This window comes from Salvelinus alpinus, chromosome 12 (assembly GCF_045679555.1).
Source record: "Salvelinus alpinus chromosome 12, SLU_Salpinus.1, whole genome shotgun sequence".
In the NCBI taxonomy this organism is placed as follows: Eukaryota; Metazoa; Chordata; class Actinopteri; order Salmoniformes; family Salmonidae; genus Salvelinus; species Salvelinus alpinus.
In genome coordinates, this window is record NC_092097.1 from 35,161,889 (window position 1) to 35,182,050 (window position 20,162).

Genomic DNA, 20,162 nt, shown 5'->3' on the forward strand with positions numbered 1-20,162 from the left:
ATATGCGGTTGAGTCTTTTGCTATTGTGGTTAGCTAATAGAAATACATATTGTGTTTTCGCTGTAAAACATTTTAAAAATCAGAAATGATGGCTGGATTCACAAGATGTTTATCTTTCATTTGCTGTATTGGACTTGTGATTTCATGAAAATTATATTATATGATATCCCTGTCGCGTTAGGCTAGGCTATGCTAGTCAGCTTTTTTGATGAGGAGGATCCCGGATCCGGGAGAGAGAAGCGGTAGAGGTTATTAAGCTATAGTCAATCATAACTATGATAATACTCTCAATAGCTATGTAAAATTAAATCAAGACAGTGGCAAGCAATGGCTTTGGATGTCGAGAAAGCAATTCTAATTGAAATCACTGAAGATTATGCAAACAGCTAATGGGTTAGCCACTGTCACAGTAGGAGACAAAACATGAGCAAGTATACAGGACAAAAATGAGATATGGTTGATTCTGTCACTGCACATTTGTATCCATCGATGGATTGGAGAGCCAAAGACATTTTGTCATATAGTCACCATGTTCGCTCCAGAAGTAAAATGTCCCATTTTATATTACACGGAGGATTATGGAATCAATGATATGACAACACCAGCTGGACAAATTACACTTTGGATGGCCTTCTCAAATTTTGTCTTTGTACTCTAATGTATTTATAGTAAAACATATTTTTGGTGAAGATGAGAAAAATTGCAATGAACCCTATGCCACTCTTCAACCCTCTCTTCTGTTCTTTAAACATCATGAAACCCACAAGGTCAAAAGCACTGTATGGGAGGGTGGTTAAAAAAGCTAACTCTAAGCAAACTGTCACTGCAATATTACATTAATACAGCTGTTTGATTGGTAGATACAGGGAGTCTCAGAAAATACAAGTAGTAACCATACTTTATTTACCATTATTTATTTTACTTATTAAATAGACAATGTCTAAGTAATGCCATGTTTAAGTAAAAGGCACACTTCCTCCTGCAAAGAATAAACACCAGCATTAATCCAGGTCTCAGATATGCATGGTGTATCAGATGGAAGAATACCATTACCAGAAAGCTCACAAGTTATGTATGCCAACCTGTCACCCGTATGCAGACAGGTGCCACCTAGTATGCCAGACTATGCCACGTGTATGGCAACTTATGCTATGGAGCAATTTCAGTGGCAACTAAAATTGTATTAGGATATTGAACTTAATATTTTTGCATTTGTAATGCACAAATAAAATAATTGAATTCATAAACTGAATTTGCATTTCATGATTTGAAACTGAAATTAATTAATATTGCATTCAGTTTTCAAATTCAGTTCTCTAAATTCAGATTCAAAACCAGAGACAACATCCTGGCACTTTTCCAGCCAAGAAAGGTAGAGGAGAACAGCTAGAATCAAACACTCTTTGTGGTCAACAGAAGCTTCTGCCGGTTTCTGAAGCCAATGTGACATGTTGAATTTATTTTCTTCCTATGAATTTGGCTTTAGCGTTTGAACCGTTTTGGCTATACACTATTATAACCCCATTCCTGAAAGCTAAGACTCTCTGGAACATGGACGTTTTCTGTTCCACTCAATTCCGTTTTAACTCATGAAACACAAGTTCAATTTATGAATTAAATTTGTGCATTACAAATGAGAAAACATCACATTCAAATTTAATATCCTAATACAAATTCAAAATAATGGAATTCAATTTCTGTTGGCACTGAAATCGCTCCCTACTATGCCAACTGAATGCCAACCAGTGCCACCAGTGAGAGGCTCCAGTCCACACCACCATCGTGCACACAGTGATTACTGGTGGAAATTAAACAATAGCTAAATGAAACCTAGAGAGAGGAGAAATCATAATGAAGTCATACTGTAACCATGACCGGCCCAATTCTGCCTCAACTAACCAGTTTAACCACTAACTAGCCCAGCCAACAGAAGGTTTAGTGACGAAGAATCCCATTGTTCGATTGTACCACCACCAAACAAGCAATGATGGACTGTATCTCTATGCATGCAAACCCAAGTGATGTGTATGCGTGTGTTTCTGTGTGTGTTAGGGAGTGAGTGAATGAGTGAGTGAGTGAGTGAGTGAGTGAAGGAGTGAGTGAGTGAAGGAGTGAGTGAAGGAGTGAGTGAGTGAGTGAGTGAGTAAGTGAGTGAGTGAGTGAGTGAGATAATACATTTATATTTATTAACCATCATCATCATTATTTATTAACCATCATTAATTCACATTACTTTAATAAAATATTTCAGTTGTGTATATTACATTTAATTTTATTTGATGACTTGATTTCATGTCATCATCTCATCTCTATAGAGCTGCTGTCTTTGCTGTCTGACAAAATCACTATTTTAGTAGTTCTTCAAAGTAAATAAGGCATACTTTTATGACTGCTGAATACAAACTATCAATCATGTATTGTCAGGTACAAATACTATACCTCATCAAGCAACTGCTTTCTATCCCTCTTGATCACTCAGTCTTCTCTCTTGTGTCTGCCCGACACTAACCTTATGTAGCAAGTGTAAAAGAAATATACCGTCGCGCAATGGATTTAGTAATTACCACGTTTTCAGAGCTAAACTATGTAGAATTTTGTCCTGTTGGAAACTACAACTCCTTACTACATCGCATAGTTCGGGCTTGATCGGATTTATCTCTAGAGAAACTATGCAATGTGCGCATTGAGCTCACAGAAAAAAAACGAAGGAGATGGAATTCAAATAATTTAACAAAGGTCTGTCAATTGGTTGTTTAAAAAACGAAACATTTTTACCAACATATCAGTTAATCGCTCAGCATTGGTGAGGAATGAGTGAGTGTAGGGTGAGTGAGTGAAAGAGAGAAATAAATAAGAAAAAGTAAGAGCCATGTACCTGCGTCCAGAGCCATTCCTCTGCAGCTCCCCCTCCTGTCCCAGGTTCCCCTTACAGCAGATGACCCGGAGCTTGTTCTGGTAGGATGAAGCCAGGTAAATGGCCCCGGAGGAGATGGCTGGGCCCAGGTAGCGCGGGTTGGGGATGTCTAGGTGAGCGTACGAGTGGGCCCTGAACAAGACACAATACCCCCATTGAAAAATCTTACAATGTTATGCTAACTCATTCAGGGTTTCAGTAAACTAAAGGATCAGGGAGGTGATATTACCCTAGAGCAGAGTGGCCCTGGACCTCGATCACATCCAACGAGTTGAAATAGGTCACAAACAGGTAGGGTTCTCTGTAGGCTGAAATGGAGAGGAGCACTGTGTTATAAGCATGTATGAGCCCTTATAATGTCTTATAACACTTTTCTAAATGGCAATGCTTCAGTCCTTCCGAGATTATCCTTATAGTGGTAAAACATTATTTGACTTACCAAATGAGAGAGGCAAACGGCTCCATTGGATGTCCTCACTTCGACTCCTGCGGCCGTGCTCGTCCACAAACACCCCAAACTCTGGACAGGGAATCACCACAAGCAGAAATTAGCAATCATTCTTGCAGGTAAACTGTGTGGAAATTGACAGTAGCACTTTCACTAATCATAATGACAGCAGACACTCTCCCTCTCTCACAACCAGCCGAGCACAAACACGCACACACACACGGCCTATAGAATGTGTATGAATGTGAATGAAACATGTGTCTGACCGTGGAAGCAGAGCAGGTACTCGTCTTTCTGCGGTGCCTGGGTGACCTGGATGATGGAGATGGGGAAACTGTGGGAGGAGGCTGCAAAGATGGCCGAGGCCAACGTCACATCATTCTTATCCAGGAACTCTGCAAGAGGGAGGTCACCACACCAATCAGGTAGTCCAGGTAGTCCCTCCCTGTTTTAGTCCATTTAACCCGAGATAAGTATCTACCATTAACTTGCATCCTGTGTGAGGAGTCATTGACCTACCTTCCAGCACGTAATGCTTCATCTCGATCTCGTAGAACTTGTTGGTGCCGATGATGATGCTGTAGCCTGTGAAGTGGATACAGCTGCAGGGCTCTGACGTCTCAATCTCCTTCTTGATACAGAACTTATTGAGGCTGTCGTTGTAGCGCAGTATGGTGATCTTGTTGACCATGGCTGCACATATACATGTGCCATTCTCAATCTGCACAAGGGACAAAAGCAAAACAGTCAGACAACAATCACTCCAGAGATATGGCGTAATCAGTTGTGTGTCTACAGTGTCAAGGAATTTAACAGACAACTTGATGCATCATCAAACGGTGTGTGAATAATTTGCTATGCGCTATGACTGAGACTCATTATTTTAACAGAAAACAATGTTTAATTCTATTTCGATAAGGTGAAAAAAATCCATGAAGAGAAACATAAATTGGTGGCTCACACCTTGCCAGAGGAGAAGAGGTGGCATCCCTTGACCGTCTCAAAGATGTATGGGCTGAGATCTGGCTGGGCCGGGAGATGGGACTGAGACAGTGACTGCTTCACCTTCTTGATCTCAACCAGACACAGGGCCCGCTCCTCTCCTGGACCAGACATGGTATAGACATAATCAATAATTTATTTATAAAGCCCTTTTTACATCAGCAGTTGTCACAAAGTACTTTTACAGTAAGCACAAACACCTACAGTACAAACTGCACACTCCATCCCACACACAATAACAGAGATGGGATAATAAACAGATATTACACTGTATTAACATTCTCTATAATCGTGGTACTAATATGCTGTAACTGTTTCGGTGAACTACGCTCGCATGCTACAGCAACCTTGCCTGGACACAGTTTGTCCCCAACACTGACCAGTAATTATGAGCAGCTTGTCGTGCTCCTTGAGGATCCGGATCTGGAAAACGGAGGCCAGGCCGGGGATGTGAGTCAGGCTGTTCTTAATGACGTTCAAGGCATACAGGCCCTCCTCAGAGCCCACCAACACTATCTATGGAGAGGGAGAGAAGGCCACACAGTTAGAATGGGGAAATAGCAACATAACCCATCGCATACATATTTTGCTGTTGAGAATTGAGCAAATACAGCCATGTTTCTTTCACATTCTTGTGAATGATCTATTTAGATAGCCAAGTATTATTCCATCCATGATAAAAGGTATACCTCAAGGCCGTAGCATGGTTTAGTTGCAGGTCCTACCTGGTCGGTGAGGGGCAGGGTGCAGTTAATATCCAGCCGGTCGTCTCCCTCCAGCTTCAGCAGAGAATTCCCTAGAGGTTTCTGTCATCATATAGGAGAGGGAAAGCAACAGTTCAGCAGGTTATATGCACAATGGCTGTGACAAGAGGCAAGAGTGTGCCAGGACAGAGCAGGTGACAACACAGACATGACTGTGAGCTGCTGGATATGGACACTTGGGGGGAATAAAAAAATCTAAATTAACAACAGACACTTGAAACAACTATAAAGACATAGCAATGGATGGTGAAACTATCAATCCTTAAACAATAGACAAAACCAATTGATCAATCAATCGTTGGGCTGCATTGGTGGGGCGTAGAGTACATGACCATTAACATGGAAGTGCATGCATGAAGCCAGGGGACAAAGCTGCACAACAGTGCCATCTCACATACAGGCGCTGCATGAGTGCTGCATGTGTGGGCATGTGGCTGCCTTTCAGGGCGTGAGAGTGTGTTTGCATTTACTGTATGCGTGATAGTGACGTGTAGTTTGTGTGCTTGGATATGTCTGTACATGTATACAGTAAGTGTGTGTCTGCATGCTCTGTCGGCCCAAGCATAAGGCAGACTCATGCAGATCTTTACCTGGACCAATGGGGAGAGGTTCTTCTGTTTTTTAGGAACAGCTGTCTACAGTGTGGTCAACAACACCTCAGTATATTTACACATACAGTGTAAAATATGCGTAAAATATGTATTCATACATAAAAATCATTGACAACAAACACAGATAGTAGAGGGACAACATGCAGACAAAAAGAAAGGGAAAGGGGTGGGAAGGGGAGAGAAAGAGAGACTATTGAGTGTGAATACACCTGACCCTACTCTCCAAGCAAGTCTTGCTCTTTCATGTTTGAGTGTGGTTCATTTATAAACTCTAATGCACTAGCAGGAGAACTCAGATGGAGACATTAAAAGTTACAACAATACTTCAAATATCAACTGACTAGAGATTGAAGATGGCTCTCGAGATATGCACAGACACACACACACACACACACACACACACACACACACACACACACACACACACACACACACACACACACACACACACACACACACACACACACACACACACACACACACACACACACACACACACACACACACACACACACACACACACACACACACACACACACACACACACACACACACACACACACACACACACACACACACACACACACTCACCGCGTCAGCCTCAACATTGTCCTTGGAGCCCCTGCTGCCAGCTACAACTGACTCCAGGACAGCCACCCAGCGCTGCTTGTCTGGGAAGCTGGGAGCCATGAAGTATAGGGACTGGCCAGGCCAACAGGTGGTGTGGGGGTGAGACTCCAGCTTTAGGATGTATGGGATGTCTGCACAAAGAGTACCAACACAACAAGATTACAGATTGAAGAAACATGACTTGATCACACACCCACACCTGATTAAGCTACTTAAATGAGTAATATCTGGAGGAGTCATCTATAACTTTTGTTAGGTTTAATGTAGGGACCATTAACTTTGTTTGTTCCAGATGGTGGAATTTTGCAGAAAAACAGAAGTTGAGACAGGTGGACCTGTACCAACACAACCTGTACCAGCACTTTGAGAATTTCTTCTAAAGCCCTTTTTAAACTAAACTTATTTTTCCTTCCCTACTCCTCCTTAGACAGGCGCACTGTAACTGTACCTGACTTAGCCGTGTTGATGAGCTCCGAGGCTCCCACAGCTCCATGGATAGTCACCTCTCCATCAGGGAGACACAGTTCAAACTCCTCCTCTGGCTTCAGAGAGTCTGGAAACACACCAGGGTCATATTCATTAGAGAAAACAGCAGCAAAAATGTTTGCAATGCTAAACAAATAATTATAATTTCCTATTGGACAAGTCCCAGGAGACCATGGTCATGAAAACACTGCCAAAACAGTCTGTTGAATAAACACAAAAGGAGAGTCAAGTCAAGGAGCAGTACCTTCTCTGGGTTCAGAGTCATAGATGGACACCTTGGTCCCATCCAGCACCACATACTTCCTCTCCCAGCCTTGCTGGCCACGCCTGGAGTTCCTGCAGACACACACACACTATGAACCAGAATATTCACAGGTGTTACATTTTCCCTGTGAAGTGCCATACCCAGAGCTCATGCCCAAGAAGGAGGAAGAGGAGGAGTAGGGAAGGAAAAATAAGTTTAGTTTAAAAATGGCTTTACAAGAAATTCTCAAAGTGCTCTACATAAAGCAAGGTAAGGCAGGTAAACAGAAGAATGTCCATAATAAAGCGGTTACTATTGTGACGTGGTAGGGTTGGACCCAGGTGCAGAGGAGACCACACAAGGAATCAGTGGTTAAGGACAAACAGTACACTTGAAAAAACAACAAACACTAAGTCTTGAAAACTCACTCAGGAAATGACGGTAAACACGGTAAACAATTCAAGCTTCTGCAAAGAGAAACAGAAAACACATCTCTTTTAAAGGGAAAATCGTAATGAGTAATAGAACACACGTGACTGTCATAATTGTCTCTAGGATGGTCTCTGCCGCCCTCTGGTGACAGGTGGAATCATGACAGTACCCCCCCCCTTTCTAGGAATGGCTCCAGCTGCGGAAACAGGGCGAACACCACGTAGTTGGTTGAAATCCCAGATCCAGGATGTCCCGGGCTGGCACCAACGCCCACTCCTCGGGGCCGTAGCCCTCCCAGTCCACCAGGTACTGCAGGGTACCTCGGGCCCGGTGAGCCTCCATCAGATGCCGGACAGTGTAGGCCGGACGACCATCAACAAGTCGAGGGGGCGGAGGGGCAGGGGTGGGGGTGGGGGGTGAGAAGTGACTGGTCCTTACCAGCTTGAGACGGGAGACATGGAAGGATGGACAGACCCTCATAGACCTGGGAAGCTGGAGACGATAGGTGAATGGGTTGATGCGACTCAGGATCTTGAATGGTCCTATGTAGAGCGGAGCGAACTTCCGCGAGTCCACCTTTAAGGGAAGATCACAGGTAGACCAGCCACACCCGTTGACCCGGTCGGAGGACCCGAAGAGGCCTTTGGTGTTGGTTTGCCTGGTGTTGGTGTCGGGTAGAGGAGCGGAGCAAGGAGGATCGCGCTCTGATCCAGGTGCGGCGACATCGTTGAATGAATGCGTCGGCTGATGGCGCCCCCACTTTGGCCTCTTGTTCACGAAACAGGGGGGGACGAGTGGACGAGTTCGGCAGTGTGTTGTGAGCATACTCCGCCTTGCTCCAGTTGCTGGCCTGGATGGAGACGAAACAGCAGAGGAACTTCTCCAGCTCCTGGTTGGCCCACTCCGTTTGCCCATTCGACTGTGGGTGGAACTCTGAGGAGAGTCTCACCGACGCACCCAACAGGGAGAAGAAGGCTTTCCAATACCGTGCGATGAACTGTGGCCCATGATCCGAGACAATGTCCTGGTGAAGTCTGTGTACTCGAAGAACATGGTTAAATCATGAGATCAGCGCTCTCCTTTGCTGAGGGCAACTTGGGTAAGGCAATGAAATGGGCTGCCTTGGAGAACTGATCAACGACCACCAAGATAGTCGTAAGCCCTTGGGATGGAGGTAACCCTGTGACAGTGTGGTAAAGGCGCATCACCGGGGGTAAACTACCTGCCCTCCATGACACCTACAACAACAGATGTTCTTGATGATCTTTTTGGCCTTCCTGTGACATCAACCACCTGAGCCACTGCCTGTTCACACCACTATCATCCAGAAGGCGAGGTCAGTACAGGTGCATTAAAGCTGGGACCGAGAGACTGAAAAACAGCTTCTATCTCAAGGCCATCAGACTGCTAAACAGCAATCACTAACTCAGAGAGGCTGCTGCCTACATTGAGACCCAATCACTAGTCACTTCAAACAATGACACTTTAATAATGTATATATATCTTACATTACTCATATCACATGTATATACTGTATTTTATACCATCTATTGCACCTTGTCTATGCCGAGGCACAAGCATTTCGCTACACTCGCATTAACATCTGCTAACCATGAGTACCAATACAATTTTATTTGGATGGCAGAGGTTGGAGCAACCCAGCCGGTCGCTGTCATGAGGACTTGCTTTGAGCACAGGTGGAACAGGCCGCAACAAAGGATCTCACTTCCTCAATCATGTTGGGCCACCAGAATTTCAGCCTCAAATAATTTTTCCAAAAACCAGCATGAAACTCTTTCTAAAGACTGTTGACATCTAGTGGAAGCCCTAGGAACTGCAATCTGGGAGGATTTTGCCTTATAATAAAAGTGACAGCCATTGAAAACAGTGGTAGGCTGGATGGTTTGTCCTCTGGGTTTTGCCTGCCATATCAGTTCTGTTATACCTCACAGACATAATTTTAACAGTTTTAGAAACTTTAGAGTGTTTCCTATCCAAATCTACCAATTACATGCATATCCTAGCTTCTGGGCCTGAGTAACAGGCAGTTTACTTTGGGCACGCTTTTCATCCGGACGTGAAAATACTGCCCCCTACCCAAGAGAGGTTAAGGATAAACATAATACTTTACTGAGAAACGGTATCCGCAGGATCACAGTACACTTGAAAAAACAACAAACACTAAGTCTCGAAAACTCACTCAGGAAACGAACGCACACGGTAAACAATTCTAGCTTCTGCAAAGAGAAACAGAAAACACATCTCTTTTGAAAGGGGAAATCATAATGAGTAATAGAACACACCTGACTGTCATAATTGGCTCTAGGATGGTCTCTGCCGCCCTCTGGTGACAGGTGGAACCATGACAAATATAAGTACACAGACCTGGGTTGTTTCATCCAGCCCTCCAGGCGTACATGGCCAGCGGCCTCTTTGAGCTGCAGGGGAGGGGAGTTGGCCTTCTCCCGACAAAACACCTCTGAGAAGTGGGTAGCATACTCCGCCGGCAGGCCGCACGTGGCAGGGAGGCAGGGTGAGCACTTGGGGTGGCACAGGATGTGGCACTCTACAGTAGACCAGGAAGAGAGAGAAGGAAAGGCATTCATTCTGTAGGGTTGGTTTTTGGAGCTATGGTGGCTGAAACAAGTATTCTGAGAAGTTGTGTTGTCAATCCATTTTATCTTCATACCTGTATACGAGTGTCAGGAATAATTGAAAAAATGTTTATAGAAAATAATGACCACAAGCTAGAAAAGTTTGATTTCAAGAAAAAGTTGAAATACAGTATGGGCTCTAGACTAACATTTCCCCCTGATGGTACTGGTTGGTGGCACCAGCCCATTATTTGGTCCCACCAATTTTTTGCGCAGCGTCACACAAGATGATTTTTTTTTATATCATCTTAGAAAGTCATTCACCGTGCTTTATTAAAAAGTGTTATAGACTACTGAGATTGTATTCAAGAAATAGGTTGTTTCATCATCTTTTCATGTTGTGATTCTAAATACTTAAATTTGGTTCCTAATCCAGTGATTGTCATCTTGGGTTGACAATTAGGCTTTTGTTATATTTTAGTGTTGCATTTGAATGAATTTGCCTGCACGGATATCATAGGCAATTTTTTTGGGGCCAATTCATCACTTGAGTAAGTGGAAACTCAAAACACATTAGCTCAATCACTAACTCCAAATATAATACCCACTGTTAGTAGCCATGTATTAATCTAAAAGTAAATGTAATGTCCCAATTATTTTTGCAGTTGTAGCCTACCGCCCAATGAGATCTATGCAATCGCAATGGCTAATGCACTTAATAATTTTGCGCCCTCTGTATCTCAAAGCTATATCAAATATTTCAGTTGTAAAATAGTTGCTAATCAGCACAAAGTTAAAAAACGGAAATTATAGCTACAGAAAGCTGAGAACCTCCTCTTTACAGCTGTGAAAACATGATAGCGGTGTTTTGCCAGCAATTGGATTTCAAAATGTTATACAATCAGAAGACATTTCTTTCTCCGGGAGCATTTTTGTTCCCCAAGACAGGAGATCAAAACAGCAGCAGGCCAAAGCGAAAGAGGTATCCGGGCAGGTAGACACAGTCTGGAGCCCTGGTAATGAACATAATGCAGTGGTCTGGGACATTGCTCATGAACTCAACAGCAGTGCTACCACAACAGTGATGAGGAAGAAAGGCAGTGCAGTACAGTAGGACCTACTAACCTAGGCAGGTGGCGGCCTGCCGTCCAAAGTGCACGGTGTCCAAGCAGACAGCACACTTGGTGGCCCTCATGTTGAGTCCGAAGTTGAAACGATGGGGTATGTTGTGGTGCATCTTCTCCTTCACACGACGCCCATACTCTACAACAAGACGGAGGGAGAAAAATTTGTGAAAACTAGAATGAATGAGTTTAGAATGAATGAATGAATAGAATGAATGGTCTTGCACATACAGTGAATTCAGAAAGTATTCAGGCCCCTTGATTTTTTCCACATTTTGTTACGTTGCAGCCTTATTCTAAAATGGATTCAATCGTTTTTTCACCCCCATCAATCTAGATAAAATACCCCATAATGACAAAGCAAAAACAGGTTTTCATAAAAAATTTTTTTTTTTTTAATTAATCAAAAACTGAAATATCACATAAGTATTCAGACCCTTTACTCAGTACCGTCTTCTTGGGTACGACACTACTGGCTTGGCACACCTGCACTTGTGGAGTTTCTCCCATTCTTCTCTGCAGATCCTCTCAAGCTCTGTCAGGTTGAATGGGGGGCGTCGCTGCACAGCTATTTTCAGGTCTCTCCAGAGATGTTTGAATGGGTTCAAGTCCGGGCTCTGGCTGGGCCACTCAAGGACATTCAAAGACTTGTTCCAAAGCCACACCTGTGTTGTCTTGGCTGTGTGCTTAGGGTCATTGTCCTGTTGGAAGGGGAACCTTCGCCCCAGTCTGAGGTCCTGAGCACTCTGGAGCAGGTTTTCATCAAGGATCTCTCTGTACTTTGCTCCGTTCATCTTTCCCTCAATCCTGATTAGTCTCCCAGTCCCTGCTTCTGAAAAACATCCCCACAGCATGATGATGCCACCACCATTCTTCTCCATATGGATGGTGCCAGGTTTCCTCCAGATGTGAAGCTTGGCATTCAGGCCGAAGACTTCAATCTTGGTTTCATCAGACTAGAGAATCTGGTTTCTCATGGTCTGAGAGTCCTTTAGGTGCCTTTTAGCAAAGTCCAAGCGGGCGGTCATGTGCCTTTTTTTGAGGAGTGGCTTCCGTCTGGCCACTCTACCATAAAGACCTGATTGGTGGAGTACTGCAGAGATGGTTGTCCTTCTGGAAGGTTCTCCCATTTCCACAGAGGAACTCTGGAGCTCTGTCAGAGTGACGTGTTCTTGGTAACCTCCCTGACCAAGGAACTTCCACCCTGATTGCTCGGTTTGGCCGGGCAGCCAGCTCTAGGAAGAGTCTTGGTGTTTCCAAACTTCTTCCATTTAAGACTGATGGAGGCCACTGTGTTCTTGGGGAACTTCAATGCTGCAGAAAGTTTTTGGTACCCTTCCCAAGGACTGTGCCTCGACACAATCCTGTCTCAGAGCTCTACAGACAATTCCTTTGACCTCATGGCTTGGTTTTTGCTCTGACATGCACTGTCAACTGTGGGACCTTATATAGACAGGTGTGTGCCTTTCCAAATCATGTCCAATCAATTGAATTTACCAGAGGTGGACTCCAATCAAGTTGAAGAAACATCAAAGATGATCAATGGAAACAGGAAGCACCTGATTTGAATTTCGAGTCTCAAAGCAAAGGGTCTGAATACTCATGTAAATTAGGTATTTTACATTTTTATATATAAAATTGCTAACATTTCTAAAAACCTGTTTTCACTTTGACATTATGGGGTATTGGGAATGGTCCAAACACACCAAGACAGTATTGAAGAAGGCACGACAAAGCCTATTCCCCCTCAGGAAACTAAAAGGATTTGGCATGGGTCCTGAGATCCTCAAAAGATTCTACAGCTGCAACATCGAGAGCATCCTGACTGGTTGCATCACTGCCTGGTACGGCAACTGCTCGGCCTCTGACCGCAAGGCACTACAGAGGGTAGTGCGTACGGCCCAGTACATCACTGGGGCTAAGCTGCCTGCCATCCAGGACCTCTACACCAGGCGGTGTCAGAGGAAGGCCCTAAAAATTGTCAAAGACCCCAGCCACCCCAGTCATAGACTGTTCTCTCTACTACCACATGGCAAGCGGTACCGGAGTGCCAAGTCTAGGACAAAAAGGCTTCTCAACAGTTTTTACCACCAAGCCATAAGACTCCTGAACAGGTAATCAAATTGCTACCCGGACTATTTGCATTGTGTGCCCCCCCCAACCCCTCTTTTTACGCTGCTGCTACTCTCTGTTTATCATATATGCATAGTCACTTTAACTATACATTCATATACATACTACCTCAATTGGGCTGACCAACCAGTGCTCCCGCACAGTGGCTAACCGGGCTATCTGCATTGTGTCCCACCCACCACCCGCCAACCCCTCTTTTACGCTACTGCTACTCTCTGTTCATCATATATGCATAGTCACTTTAACCATATCTACATGTACATACTACCTCAATCAGCCTGACTAACTGGTGTCTGTATGTAGCCTCGCTATTTTTATAACCTCGCTACTGTTATTTTTCACTGTCTTTTTACTGTTGTTTTATTTCTTTACCTACCTATTGTTCACCTAATACCTTTTTTGCACTATTGGTTAGAGCCTGTAAGTAAGCATTTCACTGTAAGGTCTACTACACCTGTTGTATTCAGCGCACGTGACAAATAAACTTTGATTTGATTGTGTGTAGATTGATTAAATGGTTTCCTCATACATTTTTTAATAAGTCTGCAACTTTACAAAATGTGGAAAAAGTCAAGGGGCCTGAATACTTTCCGAATGCACTTTATACCTTGCAAATTGTTCTTGTCACTTAAATGTTCCTGACATAAGCAGCAGTTTTTTGACAGCAAGACTAAGCAAGTATACGAGGCATAGTATACCCAAAACATTCTCTGCCTTTGCATGTTCTCTGTTTTAGTGACATAACCATGACTATGAGTTGGATCATGCAGATGACAATGTGTGTATGTATTTACAAAAGATGGGTAATGGTTTCAGATCTACTCAGTTTTGCAAAAAGAAAGGCTGGTTAACCCTTTACACTCATACCTGTATACGGTTTGAAAATGGCAGAGTTGGGCAGTGATAAGGACCTAAATTGGAACGCAGTGGCTGTATACTAACATGCTATAAATGATGTCAGAGCTCAGCGCCTCACAGCCCTGTATGGGTTTTGACTGACAGCCTTTCTGAACTTGAGCATCGCACACGACAAGAAGTTGCCCCCATCATCCCTCCCGCTAATTGGGAAACTTTTGCACATTTTTTGTTGTCTGAGTGAGGGAATTGCTGTAAATTATTTCCAAGATGAGATGTTGAGGATTATAATAAATACCGCTTTGATGTCATACAAGCAAGCCAAACAACAGTGAGTCCAAATGTGCACTTCACATTTCCAGATCATAAAGCTCATGTCATATACAGTGTCAACGTTTATGATCACTATGTTTGATGTACAGTTACAAGATGACATGGTGTCATACCCTGGGTTGTTCTGAACAGAATGCGTCTGTTTGTCTATTGTGAAGAGAATTTGCAGCGCAACATGCACCTGAATGCACACGACTACTTTCTACGCGCACAAAACATATTTTATAACTTAGCTAGTCATGTTGGCAATAGAAAAGCTTTGTCCACCTGACCCAGATTGCAATTTATAAAGGGATGTTTTTGGATGGTGTGTGATTGGGTTCCAAACAAAACAACTACACGTGTGTTTAGTCCAGTTCCTCAACGGCACAGCTAGGAGAGCTCAGAAAATCACCTTATAGTTGAAGACTGTTCTGAAAGGGCATTGAAATTACTTAGGAACTGTGCACACTTTGGAGATGTGTGGGGCCACTTGGAGACACCAGTTAGTCCTCTCACTCAAACACTTGTCATTTTCTTGTCTTATGTTGCACATACCCCACATTTTCCAGTCATTTTCTTATGTTACTGAATGTATCCAGAGTATTTTCAGATTTCGTTATCAACAAGTGCAGCGAACTGTAAACCAGAAGTCCTGATCCTCACCCTCTTCTTTGCGTTTGAGGGCGTTTGGCACAGAATAAAATATAATTCAGTGGCAGTTACATTTGCCAAGACCCACCCACATCTTGTTGACCAACTGATGGAGCATTTCCTCAGTGGATTCTGAATCATTCTCTATTTTTGCCCACTGATACTCTAAACACTTGTTCCTTCAGCCAATAACCCTGACAGCATCACATCATGGTTTCTTTTAGGAAACTTTGGCGCTGGACAATGTGACTGGAAAGATTTCAATACACAGGACATTAGAGAAATGTACCGAACATTCATATATGCATCGGGTGCTTAACGCATTAGGGCGTACACCCAAGGTGCTCAAAATCACATTTAGATTCTTGAAATTCATTTTACCAGAATATAAATTAGCCTGTAAAGTTAATAAAATAAAGTAGAACGATGTTCTTATACCAACATGACAAGTTTTATTGAAAAGCAAAACATTGCCAATTGCAGCTTCATCCCTGTTATAAATCAATAATGAATATAATATACACTACCGTTCAAAAGTTTGGGGTCACTTCGAAATGTCCTTGTTTTTGAAAGAAAAGCTAATTTTTTGTCCATTTAATGTAGAACTTCTAGGATCAGGCCTGACGAACACAAGAATTTGCCTCTAATTTACTTGTGTTTGCGGCAGACAATGGCCTGCTCAAAGTGAGCCGCTGCTGTTGGGAAGTCAAAACCGTCCAACTCCTTGGAGCACCATCCGATGCGCATCAGCCTCGTTACTTTGTCCTCAAGAAGGCGTGATCTTGAGGCAGTCTTTACTCTGTTTTGGAGAAAGAATCCCCTCACACTAGAAACAGGGATAATCAACACAATCTTCGTCAATTTTTCCCAGTCTGGGTACACTTAACTGAAGTCCCTTATGAGGACCTTGTGTCTTTTGCGTGAGTAAAAATAGAAACACAAACCAGACACAAATTTCCAAGCAGCTTGATGATTTATTAGCCTATGAAGCATATTTGCCTTTGAAGTTGGAGCCCATCTACTGGTACTTCCATCAATTAATAAAAAGCATTATTTTGCAATGGATTTTTTTTTAGGACAATTTGGCTGGCAACAATTTTATTTATTTGGTTTAAAAAAAGAAAATGGCCAAAAGACAGCATTTACCGGCTAATGGAAACCCTGCATCACATGCACCTCAGATGCAGGCTAGCGTTGTAAATGTGCCCCATGAACCAGTTGCAGCGAGGAGATGAACACAAGCACATTGAGGTGGAAGATGGTGACCTCTTTTCATTTCATTTCACATTTTCAAACTGGGAATACACTTACTTTCAAAAGTTACTCTTCGCTTCTCTGTGAGCAGAATAAGAGGGAGAAAAAAAGAGTTCTAAAAGTGGCTAGGTGACAGCAGAAGATCAAGGAGAGCAAGAAAATTAGAGAGAGAGAGAGAGAGCGACAAGAGAGAGCAGGGGCTGTAGGACTTACCCTCGGGCGTGGAGCTCTCCTTGCAGCGGGCAGAGCTGGATGGTGCCAGTAGAATGCTGGGGTTGGGCTGGAGCTCAGGGGACTTGACGATGGTCGACATGAGTATCTGCTGGCGGGCAGAGGCAGGCGTGGCCGGAGCATGCTCTGAGGCTTTGAAATGGGCCGCTGGGGGGGAAAGGGTAATACCTAATCAGTTGTACATCAATGTGTTCAAAGGAAATGGGTCTTCTGTATTTAACCCAACCCCTCTGAATCAGAGAAGTGCGGAGGGCTGCCTTAATCGACATCCACGGCGCCCGGGGAACAGTGCCTTGCTCAGGTGCAGAATGACAAATGTTGACCATGTCAGTCCGGAGATTCGATCCAGCAAACCTTTCGGTTACGGGCTCAACGCTCCTACCCGCCAGGCTACCCGCCACCCCCAGGGAGGAAGGCAGGGGAAACGTTAGCCTTTGGGTACATATCTGGCACACTTCGACACACCAGAAACGTTGCTTCATGTCCCCATCATCAATATACAATCCCCATCATCAATATACAATGACCGTGTTCAAATACTTTAAAAACGTCTTCTCACTTCCACTGGACTGCTCTCCCCAATATCATGTTAGATCAACGAAAGGACAGGATACAGTCCAGGATTTGAACCAAACACTATGACAACCATCAGGGCATATATTCACAAACAACTCACAGTAAGAGTGCTGATCTAGGATCAGTTTTGCCTTTTAGATCATAATGAATAATATTGCATGGACAGGATCTAGGATCTGATCCTAGATTAGCACTCCTGCTCTGAGAGGCTTTATGAATATGGGTCTAAATCCTGCAATAGGTTGTTGGCGACACCGCCCACCCTCTTACCCTCTTCTCTTAGTGATCTCAGCTCTATCCTCATATTCTGCAGAGCCTCCTCCAGGTCTGAGCAGCGTGTCCTCTCCTTCTCCAGGGCCACTTTCATGTCACTGTACTGGATGGGCAGCGCCGGGTGAGCCTGGGCCCCGGATCCCCCAGCTCCGTTCCCATTGGGCCCCAGCTCCTCACGACGACGCCCAAAGATACCCTGGCAGGAGAAAGAGAGGGTTAGATGGAGCTTCAGAAAGAGTTAGCATCACTCTCACATATAGTAACATTTGTATTGTCTCTGTTTTCATTCTCATTGACATAACACTTACATTTTAGTCATTTAGCAGTTGCTCTTATCCAGAGTGACCTACGGAGTGCATACATTTTCAGATTTGTTCCTACTGGTCCCCCATGGGAATCGAACCCACAACCCTGGCATTGCAAGTGCCATGCTCTACCAACTGAGCTACACAGGACCACGATAATTGAAACATCTGTGTGTAGTGAGTGACCTCTCGAAGAAAAATAAATATCTGATTCTATGCAGACTCTGCCATTTACCACATTTCCAGCACTAAGTTCTCTCACCTTCTTTTTCTTGGTGGGGAGGTCCATTTTGGCCTGTAGGAAGTCAATCAGTTTGGTCTGCTGAGAAATGGTGCCCTCCATCTTGACTTTCTCATGAGAATAGACAGCCTGTGTGTGGTGGGAGAGGAGCAACATCTCAGAATCAGCCTCAATATAAGAGTACCAGCTAACATCTCAAATTGAACTAGCTGTAGCAGCTGCGTTCCAGCAACTATGGAGGATGTATGCGTAATCTGTGTCATATTCATTTGGGAACACAACAGAAAACTTTTCAAAGTGTTTTGCCACAGAAAACGAAAATGAGCGTTTCTTATTGGACAAGACCACACAGTCCTTCCCTGTTTCAGTCCGTTTGGTGCCTAATGAATATCTCCCAAGCCAGTACAGCCCAGCTCAGCAGTGTAATAGCAGTCTAAGTGGGAGTGAGCGTAATGTCACCTGAATATTCTCCAGCTGGTACTCCAGGTCAGTCCTCTCAGTCTTCAGCAGGTCAGTCTGGTCCAGAGCATCCTGCAGGCCCTGGGTCAGACGGAAGATGTGGCTCTTCTGTAGGTCCATCTGCTGCTGCAGCTTGCCTTGCTGTGGTGGGCAGTTCACCACACAAACACACATCATTCCAAGACAAGCTAAAAGCTATTTTGTTAACTCTTTATTTTACAGTCTTATATCAATGGGGCTCGTCTTCACAAAAAGTTTCAGAGTACAAGTGCTGATCTAGGATCAGCCCCCCATTGTCCATGTTACCTTATTCATTATGATTTAAAAGGCTAAACTTATCCTAGATGAGCATTGTGGGGTACTTTCTACCTCATCCATTAGCCTCTGCTTCAGCTCCCTCTCTGTCTCCAGTTTCTGCTGCAGGGTGCGGGCATTCATCTCCAGCATGGCGTGCTTCTTCTCCAGGTCATTCAGCTGACAATAAACATACAGATTCAAAATGTGTGTAAAATAATCATAATAATATAACATGCCATTTAGCAGACATTTTTATCCAAGTGCCTTACATTGCATATTTATTTTTGTATATTTGACCCCAACAGGAATCAAACCAACAAACCTGGAGTTGCTAGTGTCACGCTCTACACAAGACTCACCGTATCAGAGAGACTCTCAGCCTTCAATCTCTGTTCTTTCAGAGTTTGCTGCAGAGACACGATCTCCGCCTTGTGCTCACTGACCGCTAGCTCCACTGCCTGGCGAGACTCTGTACTGCGCTGGTCTGCACGCAGCCTGAGCACACAAACATAACATTCACTGGGTGTGCACAGCTGTGTGTTGGTAGGAAGCTATGTTTGTATGATTAGTCTGTGAGATGGCAGTGTGTGTTTTGTGTGCCGGCCTTTGAGAATGTCAATATGAGATGAGCACGTGTGTATGTACTATGTATGGGTGTCTGTATGTATGATGTGTGTATGTATGATAGTATGGGTGTGTATGACACATGTGAATTATTTGTGTACATATTAACGCTTGTGCGTGTGTGTATAATGCCTGCTCATGTTACGTGTGTGTATGATACCCGGCGTGCGTGTGTGTATATGCCTGTTCTGCTTCTCGTTGTCCATCAGGCGTTGCATGTCTCGGGTCCTCCTCTCGGCCTGGTTCTTCTCGTCCTCCAGTGCTCCCCTCCAGGCCTCCCACTGTCTCTCCTTCTCCAGCAGTTCATAATTCAGACTCTCCAGCTCCACAACCTGTTCCTCCAGCATGCTGCATGTCGTCTTCAGAGTCTCAATGTTCTACAGGCACACCAGTCACTTGTTTTTTTTGTTTTTATGTAACTAGGTATGCCTTTATGTAACCAGGTAAATCATTGAGAACACAATCTCTTTCGCAATAACGACCTGATACACTTGTCGCTTCCTATGCTGAGTCTGTATAAAGTAAACTCACCCCATTCCGTACAAATGTGCGCAACCGCAACGTTCAAACGAGGCTACAAAGAAAACTAATGGGACTGTAGCGACTGTGTTGACTTCAAAATCGGGGGTGTGAACTAGGTTTCTATTCAAGCGTTGATCGACATGGTAATGGCTCTATAGTATTGGAGAAAAGTTGAAG

General features: G+C 43.9%; 1 pseudogene; it reads right to left on the reverse strand.

Moving 5' to 3' along the window:
* LOC139535991 (citron Rho-interacting kinase-like) overlaps window positions 1-20,162 on the reverse strand; it is a 38,824-nt pseudogene that overhangs the window by 3,529 nt on the left and 15,133 nt on the right.